The 12,828-nt window shown below is 34.2% G+C and overlaps 1 pseudogene; it reads right to left on the reverse strand.

Moving 5' to 3' along the window:
- Positions 1–2,584: 2,584 nt before the first annotated feature.
- On the reverse strand, positions 2,585–2,894 carry LOC126584126 (60S ribosomal protein L12-like; annotated as a pseudogene).
- Between the last annotated feature and the right edge of the window lie 9,934 nt (positions 2,895–12,828).

Below are 12,828 nucleotides of genomic sequence, written 5' to 3' on the forward strand. Positions count from 1 at the left end.
AAACATAACCAAGATGATTAAACCAAGAACAACCACACAAATATGAACAATGGAAGTTTTCTTTATTAACTAATAAACTTACAAAAGAACTCACAAACTCTCACACATTAGTTCTTCTGCCTTACAAGTCTCTCTCACAATTCACACACCCTAACGTTAAGGCTCACACATATTTATACTAGATAATCTAGCCACAAACCTAATCCTAAACTAAGTTAGAATCCAAAAGCCACCTGGAAACTTGCGTCCAAGTCTCCTACACCTATTACAACTAGATTCCCACTTTAGTTAGGAATACAAACCTGATTTCATACCAATTCCAACAATCTCCACCTCGGTAAGAAATCCACATCAGAGACCTTTATCTGCTTCCATTGCTCCACCATTGTCAAGTTTTCAACTCGTCTAACGTGCACCAAATCCAAACAATGCTTGAACTTTGATACACCAACTATCTTCGTTAACATATTAACAGGATTATCAACCGTAGCAATCTTCTTGACTAGAATTTCACCTTCAGCTATAACCTCTCGAACAATATGATATCTCACATCTATATGCTTGGTCCTTGCATGATGTACCTAATACTTTGCCAAGTAAATGGCTCTTTGACTATCACAATACACATCCAACTTGTGTTGAATTACACCCAAATCTTCTATCAATCCAAGTGTCCAAATGACTTCCTTAATAGCGCCAGCCATCGACATATATTCAACTTCTGTAGTTGATAAAGCAACGGTAGGTTGTAATATTGATCTCCAACATACAGAACCTTTCGCCATAGTAAATACATACCCTGTTGTAGACCTTCTTTTGTCTAAATCACTAGCAAAATCAGAATCCACATAACCAACTGAGAACTTATCAATTTCTCCATCATTCCTTTCAAAACAAATTCATGTATTTCTTGTTCCATAAAGATATCTCAATATCCGTTTAGCAGCATCCCAATGCATTTTTCCAGGATTATGCATAAACCTACTAACTATTCCAACTGCATGAGCAATATCGGGCCGAGTACATACCATAGTGTACATCAACCCTCCAACCAAACTAGAGTAAGGAACATATTTCATCTTAGTTCTTTCTTCATCATGTTTAGGGCATAGTTGAGTGCTTAACTTAAAATGAGAAGCAAGAGGGGTATTCACAGGTTTGGTTTCCTCATTAATGCCAAACTTGTGTAGCACTTTTCCTTTAAACCATATAGTGACTTGTGTTGAGCTTGCAAACTAGACCCTCTTTTCCTTTTTCTTCATACCCTTCAGGTTGCCTTAAGTAAATCTCTTCAGACAAATTTCCATGTAGAAAAACAGTTTTTACGTCCAACTGAACTAACTCGAGATCAAATTGTGCCACTAGTGCAAGTAAAATACAAATGGATGAGTGTTTCACTACAAGAGAAAAGATTTCGTTATAATATATTCCTTCCTTCTGAGCATAACCTTTAGCCACTAGTCTGGCTTTGAACCTCACTGGACTTGCATCATCTATTACATCCTTCTTTGCATATACCCACTTGCATCCAATAGCCTTTCTTCCCTTAGGCAACTCCACCAATTCCCAGTTTTTATTCTTCTTGAGTGACAACATCTTGTCATCCATAGCTTCATGCCAATGCTTTGCTTCTCCACTACTCGTTGCTGCAGTAAAAACAACTTGGATTACTAGTAACGCGTATGCCATACATGCAACACAATCTTTGAATCTGGCAGGAAGCACAACCTCTCTTTTTCCTTTCCTCTTGGCAATGCACTCTTCTTAAGTTTGAACATCATCATTCATAGCTTCACTATTACAAAATTATCTATAATTGGCGGTTCAAAAACCGATAATAAACGTATATTACTGTCGGATTTTAAGCAAAATCCGACAGAAAATGGATGCAGTGACGGATATAATAAGCGACAGAATTGTCTACGTCAGGAAATGAATTTTCCGACAGAAGGTACTCTAAAACCGACAGAAATCATGTCGGTTATTTCCGACAGGATATATATTTATAATAAATAAATAAAAGAATTTATGTTGAATAAAACCAACAGAAAATACTAAAACTGTCAAGAACTCTGTCGGATATAACTGACAGAGAATTTATTATAAAAATAAATAAAATCATTCTTGTCGGCTAAAACCGACAGAAAAATATATTAATAATAAAAAATATATATTTCTGCATTTTCTATATCCCCTGCATTCACCATTCGAAACCTCGCCCGAGCTCGATCTCGAAAACCTGTTGTGGGATTTTGAAGAGAGCGAGAGAGAGAGAGAGAGAGAGAGAGAGAGAAAATATCAGAACATATGAAGCAAGAAGGGGGAACCAAAAGAGGGAAGAAGAAAAAGAAGCAACAGCAAAAACGAAGTAGAGATTAAACCCACTAGCTTCGAACTTAACTACATTTGCCGGAATTCGTCGCTATGATGACATGCATGCACAGATTCAAAACAGAGATTAAACCCCAGAGATTTTCAACACAACTCATCTAAATTAATCCCAAATTATCCGAAATGGCATACACTTCAAAACAAAATTTTAATTCAGCTAAAGGAAAAGTGAGAGCCTCACTGAAGCAGCAGCTTATTTGAGAGGGATCTCGACGTCACCGTCAATGATCTCCTTAGGGTTCCTTCTTGTCGACCGTGCAACCCACGTAGACGCAGGTTCCAAGAATCTCCTTCACCGTGCCGGCCAGCTTCATGGCCATGGATCTGTTCCTCATAACCTTGGCAATCTCAATGACGTCATCAATGGAGATGTTTCCGATGTGCTTGATGTTCTTGGTCTTCTTACGATCACACTCGGGCTCTTTCAAGGCCTTGATGACCAGTGCGGCCGCCGACGGCACCACCGAAACCTTAGCATGCCTGTTCTGGATGGTGAGCTTGATAGTTATGCATCGATGTTACATGCAACACTGCAGGTTGATTCCCCATGTCCCAAGGGTTCGAGGTTCAGATTTTTTTAGGGTTGATTTGGCCATAATTGAGAGGAATGGTGAGGGTTCCTTTTCGGAGCTTAGAGAGAGGGAGAGTGTCGAGAGTTAGGTTTCAAAAAAAATAAGGAGAAGAGTGGAGGCCGGATGTGGGTATAAGAAATTTTTCATTAGTGTCGATTAAAACTGACAAAAACATTTTTTAAAATATAAACCGACAGAAAGAAAATGGCCGAAAAATTCCCCCCAAAATTCCCTCCCAAAATTTTAAATTCCCCCCCAAAATTTTGTTACTATTTTAAAAAATAAAATAATAATTGTTTGGCTTAATAAATAAATAAATAAAATGTATTTAAGTAGAATAAGTTTTTAAAAATTAAATAAATAATTGTTTTTTTTTTTTGTCGAAAATAAATAATTGTTTCGTTTAATAGATAATAACCCATGTAAAATATGCATTAAAGAAACAAAAAGATAATTGTACAATGAAAATGTCATCACACAAACTAAATATTGTCTAATCAATACTTGAAAAACATAAATAAAAATTTAGCACAAATTACTTTTCACACTTCAAAATTTAGGCAAATTTAACGGAGATATACATTCTACGAAACTATAAGAATGCAATGAACGAATTAACGCTGAGAGATTAGATAACAGAACAAAAGTTTTAATCGGTTATAAACAAAAAATCACAATTTAACGGTTATTTTAGCTCCGATTTTGATGATTTTTTTACAGCTACACTCCTCGACTATATAAGAATGCAATGAACGAATTCGATCTTCAATTTAAAATATTTACACTAGTGGATACCACAAAATCTTATTTTATACTTAATGGAAATATAATATTAACTCTAAGTGTTTGTTTAATCTACCGTTTTGACACGATATGCATTCTACGAAACTTTTTTCAACGATCCAACCGTCAAACTTATTTGTACACACTCCGAGATTGCATACGTAAAAAATCGTAAAAAAAAACATTTAGAGACTATATAACGAAACAAAAGTTTTCGACGGTTATAAACGAAAAATCACAATTTAACGGTTATTTTAGCTCTGATTTTAATGATATTTCACAGCTACACTCGTCGACCCTATAAGAATGCAATGAATAAATTTGATCTTCAATTTAAAATATTTACAACAGTGGATACCACGTAATCTTATTTTATAATTAATGGAAGTATAACATTAATTCTAAGTGTTTATTAAATCTACTACTTTGATGCGATACGCATTCTATGATACGTTTTTCAACGATTCAACCATCAAACTTGTTTGCACATAATCCGAGATCGCATACGTAAAAAATCACAAAAAAAAAATATTTAGAGATTACATAACGGAACAAAAGTTTTCAACGGTTATAAACGAAAAATCACAATTTAACGGTTATTTTAACTCTGATTTTAATGATTTTTTACAGCTACACTCCTCGACCCTATAAGAATGCAATGAATAAATTTGATCTTCAATTTAAAATATTTACAATAGTGGATACCACATAATCTTATTCAATACTTAATGAAAGTATAACATTAATTCTAAGTGTTTATTAAATCTACTATTTTGATGCGATACGCATTCTACGAAGCGTTTTTCAACGATCCAACCGTCAAACTTGTTTGTACACATTCCGAGATCGCATAGTAAAAAATAAAAAAATAAAAAATATTTAGAGATTACGTAACGGAACAAAAGTTTTCGACGGTTATAAACGAAAAATTACAATTTAACGGTTATTTTAACTCTGATTTAAATGATTTTTTTACAATTACACTCGTCAACCCTATAAGAATGTAATGAATAAATTTGATCTTCAATTTAAAATATTTACACTGATGTATACCACAAAATCTTATTTTATACTTAATGGAAGTATAACATTAATTCCAAGTGTTTATTAAATCTACTATTTTGATGCGATACACATTCTACGAAGCGTTTTTCAACAATCCAACCGTCAAAATTGTTTGTACACACTTCGAGATCGCATACGTAAAAAATCAGAAAAAACAAACATTCAGAGATTACATCACAGAACAAACGTTTTCGACGGTTATAAACGAAAAATCACAATTTAACGGTTATTTTAACTCCGATTTTAATGATTTTTTACAGCTACACTCCTCGACCCTATAAGAATGCAATTAATAAATTTGATCTTCAATTTAAAATATTTACAATAGTGGATACCACATAATCTTATTTGATACTTAATAGAAGTATAACATTAATTCTAAGTGTTTATTAAATCTACTATTTTGATGCGATACGCATTCTACGAAGCGTTTTTCAACGATCCAACCGTCAAACTTGTTTGTACACATTCCGAGATCGCATAGTAAAAAATTAAAAAAAAAATATTTAGAGATTACGTAACGGAACAAAAGTTTTCGACGGTTATAAACGAAAAATTACAATTTAACAGTTATTTTAACTCTGATTTAAATGATTTTTTTTACAATTACACTCGTCAACCCTATAAGAATGTAATGAATAAATTTAATCTTCAATTTAAAATATTTACACTGATGGATACCACAAAATCTTATTTTATACTTAATGGAAGTATAACATTAATTCCAAGTGTTTATTAAATCTACTATTTTGATGCGATACGCATTCTACGAAGCGTTTTTCAACGATCCAACCATCAAAATTGTTTGTACACACTTCGAGATCGCATACGTAAAAAATCAGAAAAAACAAACATTCAGAGATTACATAACAGAACAAAAGTTTTCGACGGTTATAAACGAAAAATCACAATTTAACGGTTATTTTAGCTCTGATTTTAATGATTTTTTACAGCTACACTCCTCGACCCTATAAGAATGTAATGAATAAATTTGATCTTCAATTTAAAATATTTACACAAGTGGATACCACAAAATCTTATTTTATACTTAATGGCAGTATAACATTAATTCTAAGTGTTTATTAAATCTACTATTTTGATGCGATACGCATTCTACGAAGCGTTTTTCAACGATCCAACCGTCAAACTTGTTTGTACACATTCCGAGATCGCATAGTAAAAAATACAAAAAAAAAATATTTAGAGATTACGTAACGGAACAAAAGTTTTCGACGGTTATAAACGAAAAATTACAATTTAACAGTTATTTTAACTCTGATTTAAATGATTTTTTTTACAATTACACTCGTCAACCCTATAAGAATGTAATGAATAAATTTAATCTTCAATTTAAAATATTTACACTGATGGATACCACAAAATCTTATTTTATACTTAATGGAAGTATAACATTAATTCCAAGTGTTTATTAAATCTACTATTTTGATGCGATACGCATTCTACGAAGCGTTTTTCAACGATCCAACCATCAAAATTGTTTGTACACACTTCGAGATCGCATATGTAAAAAATCAGAAAAAACAAACATTCAGAGATTACATAACAGAACAAAAGTTTTCGACGGTTATAAACGAAAAATCACAATTTAACAGTTATTTTAGCTCTGATTTTAATGATTTTTTACAGCTACACTCCTCGACCCTATAAGAATGTAATGAATAAATTTGATCTTCAATTTAAAATATTTACACAAGTGGATACCACAAAATCTTATTTTATACTTAATGGCAGTATAACATTAATTCTAAGTGTTTATTAAATCTACTATTTTGATGCGATACGCATTCTACGAAGCGTTTTTCAACGATCCAACCGTCAAACTTGTTTTTACACATTCCGAGATCACATATGTAAAAAATCACATAAAACAAACATTAAGAGATTACGTAACGGAACAAAAGTTTTCGACGGTTATAAACAAAAAATCACAATTTAACGGTTATTTTAGTTCTGATTTTAATGATTTTTTTTCAGCTACACTCCTCGACCCTATAAGAATGTAATGAATAAATTTGATCTTCAATTTAAAATATTTACACTAGTGGATACCACAAAATCTTATTTTATAATTAATGGAAGTATAACATTAGCTCTAAGTGTTTGTTAAATCTATCAATTTTATAGGATATGCATTCTACGAAACTAGTTTTAACGATCAAACCGTCAAATATGTTTGTATATACTCCAAGATAGCATGTGGAAAAAATCGCAAAAAATAAAAAAATTAAAACATGTGTTTATTTATTTATTTTTAATCAATATAACATTTTAAACTAATAAAACTAGACATGATAAAATACACCAGATGTTCATGTGTGTTTATGTGCCAAACAATGTGCTTTGTGACGCATTGAAAAAAATTGTTTGAATTTTTTTGTATCTTGTTGCTTGTTTGTGAAGGAGCATAATTCTTATTACAAAAATGATAGAGCTTCAGATTGTAGTCTGTTGTTATTATTCTCTTAGAAAATTTATGGCTCGTGGGAATTGGGTTCATTAGACTTTAGGGTCATGAGTGAAAAAAAAAGTATTTAAAATGTGTGTTTATTTATTTATTTTTAATCAATATAACATTTAAAAATAATAAAATTTTCATTTCTATCGGTTATAATCGCCCGAATACTAAAATAATAATCGCCAGAAAGTAAAATAATAAAATAATCAATTTCTGTCAGTTATAACCACCACCATTAACTCAAAAATCGCCAGGATATATAAAAAATATTTTTTTTTAAAAAGATTAAAAAAATAATGTCGATTATATCCGACAGTATTTTTTTCATATCCACCAGTAAATATCCGACAGGAATTTCTGTCGGATATAATCAACAAGATTGTTCTAATATCCGCCATTAATTAAATGATGTGTCGGATACAATTTATCCGACAAGATTTTTCTAAAACCGCCACCATCATCCACCACTTAAAGCTAATATTATAGTAGTGCTTCTTCATCTTGTCTTTCTTCTTGGTTGACACAATCTTCTTCTTCAATGTGAACATCATCTTCGGTACTTGTTTTTTCAGAATTATTGGATGATAGCTCCACCTCATGGACAACATTCCTTTCTTCGCTAAGTTTCATATAAGTTTCATTGAACGTCACGTCTCTGCTCACTACTTCCTTCTTGAATTCAATGCTCCACAATCTGAATCCCTTGACACCATTATTGAACCCTAAAAAAATAGCTTTTCTTGCTCTCAGATCCACTTTGTTTTCTTTCACGTGGTAGTAAGCATCACACCCAAAAACCCTTAATCTTTCATAGTCTTGAGCTATTTTTCCTGACCATAACTCCATTGGAGTCTTACCATTTAAAGCTGCAGAAGGTAGACAATTCAAAATATGACATGCATAGTTTAATGCCTCTGCCCAAAATCTTTTATGCATTTTCGCTTGTGAAAGCATACATCTCACCTTTTCCAACAATGTCTGATTCAACCGTTCTGCAATACCATTTTGTTGTAGGGTTTCTCTAACACTAAAGTGACGAGTAATTTTGCATATATCAAAGAAGGGATCAGAAGTATATTCCCCACCATTATCACTTCTTAAGACTTTCAACTTCTTGCCAATCTTCTTTTCAACCATATTTTTCCATTCCAAGAAAATATTCAACACCTCATGTTTGTGCTTCATCATATAAACCCATGATCTTCGTGAGTAATCATCAATGAATGACATAAACCATCTTTTCCCTCCTAGAGATTCATTATTTGCAAGTCCCCAGACATATGTGTGTACATAATCCAATATCCCCTTAGTTTGATGTATTGCAATACCAAATTTTACCTTTGTTTGCTTGCCAAGAATGCAGTGCTCACAGAACTCTATTTTTCCACTTTTAGCTCCCTTTAGAACCCTTGTTTAATCAACCCTTGCAGCGCTTCGTTTCCCACATGCCCCAACCTCATATTTCATAGAGAATATGTATCAGCTTGATCACCTTCTGCCACCATAGCCACCTGTTTTTCCACGGTTTTGCCCTCCAACAAGTAAAGCAAACCTCTTCTGGGAGCTTTCATCGTCACTAATGCCCCTCTAACTACCTTAAGTATATTATTCTCAGAATAAAATTTGCAACCTTGAGATTCAAGGGTGCCTAAAGAAATTAAATTCTTCTTGAGATTTGGAACATATCTTACTCCTTGTAGCTCTCAAACTACACCATCATGATGCTTGGTCATAACGCTGCCAATTCCTTTCGTTGAACATGGATTATCGTCACCTATATACACAGTTCCAATGAGATTTTTAAAAGATGAGAACTAATGATGTTGGGAAGTCATATGATGAGTGCATCCAATGTCAAGCACCAATTGATTCACGTAGTCTATGCTTTTTGCTGCTATTAGGGCACAAACAAAATCTTCATCATCAGCTTCAACAATGTTTGCCTCTGAATCTTCATGTTTCTTTTCCTTGTTTTTAGCCTTGATTTTAGGACAATCCTTCTTCTAGTGTCCTTTCTCATGGCAAAAGGCTCACTCATCCTTATCCAATAATTTTCTGCTGCTTAAGTTACCTCTTGTGCGAGACTTGCTTTTCTTCCTATTTGCAGACTTTCTTTCTTTTGATCTTCCTCTCACCATTAATGCTTCAGAATTGTTCCTCTCTTATCTATCAAGATTTCGAACTTCATGATTCATCACAGCACTTGAGATCTCATCAAATTTAATAGTTTCTCTACCATAAATCCATGTCATAACGAATGATTCATACGATTCAGGCAAAGAATTCATCAAGATCAAAGCTTTGTCTTCATCCTTGATCGTCTCTTCTAAGTTCAAGAATTCAGCAATCATCTTGTTAAACTCTTCGAGATGATCAATCATCTTTGTTCCTTCCTTATACTGGAAACGATAAAGCTTACTCTTAAGATAAAGCCTATTTTCTGCACTATTTTTCAAATACTTGGACTCCAACGTATCCCATAATTCCTTGGCCGATGAAATATTCATTACACCATACTTTTGTGCCTTGCCAAGACACAACCGAATTGTGGAACATGAATGCGGATTCAGCTGCTCTTCATCGACATAGGCATATCTCCAAGCACAACAAGTAGTCCTTGTTGTATCAGCACATCTTTAACTTCGCACTGCCACATAGCGAAGTTATTGGTCTCGACGAACTTCTCGATCTCGAACCTAGCACTTTGCACCGAGGTTTTGGTTACCTCGGTGCCCCCATCATCTCCACTCTTGTTGGAGTCTTCAGGTTTTGTCATTGTTTTGGCTTAATCACCGAACCTTGCTCTTGATACCACTTGTCAAACACAACCAAGATGATTAAACCAAGAACAACCACACAAATATGAATAATGGAAGCTTGCTTTATTAACTAATAAAATTACAAAAGAACTCACAAACTCTCACACATTAGTTCTTCCGCCTTACAAGTCTCTCACAATTCACACACCCTAATGTTAAGGCTCACACATATTTATACTAAATAATCTAGCCACAAACCTAATCCTAAACTAAGTTAGAATCCAAAAGCCACCTGGAAACTTGCAGCCAAGTCTCCAACACCTATTACAACTAGGTTCCCACTTTAGTTAGGAATACAAACCTGATTTCATACCAATTCCAACAGTATTAACAAAAATAAATGTTTATGATAAAAATTGACAATAACTTACAAGTTCATGCCTAAATCCTCAAAGATTTTTAAGAGCAAGTCCACCGAAGTCCAATTCACCCAGCACCCTGTCTAAAAACAAGGCCAGCACCCTGTCAATTTAGTCCACCCTATCAACTTGACTAGTACCCAGCCCGAGCTGGTCTCTGGGCAGCCCAAAAGAGATTGACCAAAAAGCCGGGCTGTTTACCTGGCGCGTGCGATTCACGGGGCCGTGGCGCGAGTGCCCGACAGCCTTTCAGAGGCAGGGGCCCGCATCTCAGGCGTACTCAGAACTCACGCCGAGCAAGCGACGTGGCTCCCTTTCTGCCGTTGGATTTCCAACGGTAAAAAACAATTAAATTTTACTTTTAAAATAGATCATCCGATCACAGATCAACGGTCCACGTTTTTTCACAAAAAAGTAAAATAAAAATAAAAAAAAGGCCCAAAGGTCATAAATATGACCGTTGGCCACGTGGCAACTCCCGGGCTCTTGGATTTGAATATTTTTCAAATCCAACGGTCTAGATTAATTAACTCTATTAAAATTTATTAAAAATTATAAAAAAATACAGAAAAATTATTAAAAAATACATAAAATTTTAAAAAAAAATACATAAAATTTTAAAAAAATGTTATTTTTTTTTTGGGTTTTTATCACAAATGGTCCCTGAAATTGATCCACCCCATCAAGATGGTCCCTAAAATTGAAAATCAATCAATGTAGTCCCTGAGATTGGGTGTCGCAAATCAATGTAGTCCTTCCGTCATAACTCCGTTAAAAATTCTGTTATGTGCTGATGTGGCAAGTGACGTGGCACACTTTATATTAAAAAACTAATAAAATATTATTAAAAACTAAAAAAAAATCATTTAATATATATTTTTTTTCTTCTTGTTCTTTTTTCTCTTCTTCTTCTTCTTCGGGTTGTAGGGGGTGGGGGAAAAGGGTTTTTTTTTTTTTTTTTTTTTCTCTTCTTCTTCTTCTTCTTCGGGTTGTAGTGGGTGGGGGAGAAGGGGGAGAAGGTTTTTTTTTTCTTCTTCTTCGGGTTGCAGGGGGTGGGGGAGAAGGGGATGAAGGCTTTTTTTTTTCTCTCTCTCTTCTTCTTCGGGTTGCAGGGGGTGGGGGAGAATGGGGAGAAGAGTTTTTTTTTCTTCTTCTTCAGGTTGCAGGGGGTGGGGGAGAAGGGTTTAATTTTTTTTTTCTTTTTTCTCTTCTTCTTCGTCGGGTTACAGGGGCTGGGGGAGAAGGGAACCGGGTGGGTGAGGTGGGGTTTGACAAACATGGGTTTTTTTATTTTTTTTTATTTTTTATTTTATATTTTAAATAATTATTATTATTTTAACATTTAAAAAATATTAAATGATTTTTTTTAGTTTTTAATAATATTTTATTAGTTTTTTAATATAAAGTGTGCCACGTCACTTGCCACATCAGCACATAACAGAATTTTTAACGGAGTTATGACGAAATGACTACATTGATTTGCGACACCCAATTTCAAGGACTACATTGATTGATTTTCAATTTCAGGGACCATCTTGATGGGGTGGGTCAATTTTAGGGACCATTTGTGATAAAAACCCTTTTTTTTTCTATAAATACCTAACCCTCATCTTCAACCTTTACACCACATTTCAATATTTTCTACATTTTCTATACTATCTACATTTCAATATTTTCTACACTTTGAGAGAGAGCCTCATCCTCCTCTTGGTTTCCCATTTTCTATCGAGGTTCGCAGCACGTCTTGGTTTGGCTATGTGACCCACGGCTTCCATGACACGGTGGGAATGTGAGGCCTTCTGCCTTCTATGGTGATCATCCTCATCCTCCTTCATGAAGAAAGCCTCATCTCCACCTCCACCTTCCTCGAGATTGGCCAATTCTGCCTGTTGTGCCAACAACCTTTTCTGTTGCTCCTGCAACTGTTTATACACTCTTCTTGAAGAAGACATTGTAATAAGAACTCAAGATTTGAAAACGATGAACAAAGATTCTGAGCTAAAAAGAAGGATTGAGCTTGGTGTGAGGATGGATGTAGGGATTTAGGGTTTATATGGACAAAAAAAGAAAGGATGAGGTTCTAGACAATGCCACGTTGCACTACGTGATTGGTTGAAAATCTTATCAAAATCTTGGCTAAATTATCGTAACCCGGAAGTGACACGTGTCGTGTCGGGATTGGTCGAAAATCCTATCAGAAATCTATCCACAAAATAGTACGTTCGGATAATGACACGTGGCATGACGTGATTGGTTGAAAATCTTATCGAAATCTTGGCTAAATTATTGTAAAACGGAAGTGACATGTGGCGTGTCGGGATTGGTTGAAAATCTTAGCGGAAATCTATTCACAAAATAGTACG

Source organism: Malus sylvestris, chromosome 10 (genome assembly GCF_916048215.2).
Source record: "Malus sylvestris chromosome 10, drMalSylv7.2, whole genome shotgun sequence".
Lineage (NCBI taxonomy): Eukaryota > Viridiplantae > Streptophyta > Magnoliopsida > Rosales > Rosaceae > Malus > Malus sylvestris.